We start from the raw sequence: 1,935 nt of genomic DNA, 5'->3' as shown, positions 1-1,935 counted from the left end.
TACTGATGGGACTACCACATTTTAAAGACAAGATTACTGACTCCACAGTTGTTTAAAAAAATTATAAAACTTTATGTCTATGTTAATCAAAGTGCTTATTTTGGACAATACAATGACAAAGACCTTGAATTTATTTTTGAAAATTACAATAAGCTACAAGTATCAAAGAAGGAAAGTTATCTAGAGTAGTCTTTATAGGAGCTCTTTGGACTTTCTTTTATTATGCTAAAGTAGTGGTGTTTTTAGGGTTTACATTATTGTACTCTTCAATACAGAGTATGGGACATGTTAGAGGATGCAGCACACCATTTTCATACATTTACCACATTGGTGGATGAAGAATGTCTCTTAGCATAATATTTGATATAGATCTGATTTTACCAGCTGCATACTTAGGACTATTATATGAGTAAAAATCTAACTTGTGATACTGAAAAATGATAAGAATTCGCAAACTGATATAGGAGCTTTCATCCATCTCCTAAGGGACACCACAATAGGAAAGTCTAAGATGTTGGTAGGTTTAACAAAGTTGGAATGCACTGTTGAATCGGGCAACAGTTCTTCAGACTTAGCTCAGAGCTACTAGGCATTTAGTATATTAAACCAGCTGACATGACTTTTTGCAAGCCTTCCAGGCACTAGAGTTTTTCTGTTAATTTGTTGCACTGGGTAATAAAATAGCTAATTAACATTTACTTGTAATTTTGAAGAAGATTATAAGAATGCAGTGTTGGCCCACTGTCTTGCTAGATTTTGATCTTGTTCCTTTTCTACAACTCTTTCATCTTCCAAGTCACAATTGTTACCGACCAGAATCATTGGAACATCATCAATGTCTTTAACTTGAAGAATCTTTTCTCTTAGATCTTGAAAATCATTAAATGTGAACTGTGCTATGATGAAATAAACTAATGCAAAGCCTTGTTTATTTTGCATGTACAAATCCCTCATTGCTGAAGATTTTTCTGTTTTTGTGGTATCCAAGATTTCAAGCATACACTGTTGTGCATCTATTTCAAGTTGCTTTCTGTACAAGTCTTCTATCGTAGGATCATAATTTTCAACATAATTTCCTTGGACAAATTGTAAAGGCAGAGCAGACTTTCCAACGCCTCCTGAGCCAAGAATGACTAGCTTATACTCATGCATGATACAAACTTGTCAAAACCTAATGCCTCCCATCCAGTCACTGGGTCCCCGCAGCCAGTTTCACCCCACACTCCCTCTTGATGGCGCCACCATGGTCCTGCCACTGCAGTCCCTCTGGCTGGTTGACTCGCTTGGCTCTGTGAGTCTCAAGATTTCTTAAGAAAATTGTAATGGATATGAAAAGAAAGAAATGTTTGTTTCTACTTTGTTTTCATTTCTTCCTACCTTTGATTAAATTGTATCTCTGTAGTGAGATATAATTTGAGATATAATTTCGGTATTCATATATCTTTCTTATCTATTAGTAATATCTTTCTCATTTTTGCATTCTGCCATTGAGATTTTTCTCTGCCCGAAACTGTAAAAATCAGAGCCTGATAAAGCCCTGAAAAGTGTTTATGATATTTAGTTCCCTTTAAGTTAAAACAAACAACAAAATAACATTAACACTTTCTACCTCTTTGTTCAAGATTCCCTAATGTATGCCCCAGGGCCACTACTCAGACTCAGATAAGTCTTTAATCCGGAGTGGACTTATCATCATTTGGGTGAATGGGCCCCATAGAAGACTGAGATAGTAAGTGCTGTGTTTAAGGTATTGCAGCAATGATGGGAGTTTTAAAGGAATTGTCACTCCTTTTGAAATATTGCTGTTCATGTAACTCACAGAATTCTTTGCATCGATCAGTTTAACTTGAAAAACTGTATTTCTCTCAACAAGACAAGCCAAGTTGCCCTTTCTGCAATAACCAGTGACCTGCATTTTTTATCCTGCTAGACACA

General features: G+C 35.8%; 1 pseudogene; it reads right to left on the bottom strand.

The window, feature by feature from the left end:
- Window positions 1–695: 695 nt before the first annotated feature.
- LOC129032415 (ras-related protein Rap-1b-like) lies at window positions 696–1,152 on the bottom strand (annotated as a pseudogene).
- Window positions 1,153–1,935: the final 783 nt, after the last annotated feature.

The sequence above is a fragment of the Pongo pygmaeus genome, chromosome 2, assembly GCF_028885625.2.
Source record: "Pongo pygmaeus isolate AG05252 chromosome 2, NHGRI_mPonPyg2-v2.0_pri, whole genome shotgun sequence".
Taxonomy (NCBI): Eukaryota; Metazoa; Chordata; class Mammalia; order Primates; family Hominidae; genus Pongo; species Pongo pygmaeus.
The sequence above is the reverse complement of the archived record's forward strand: the minus strand, read 5'-3'. Positions and strand labels throughout refer to the sequence as shown.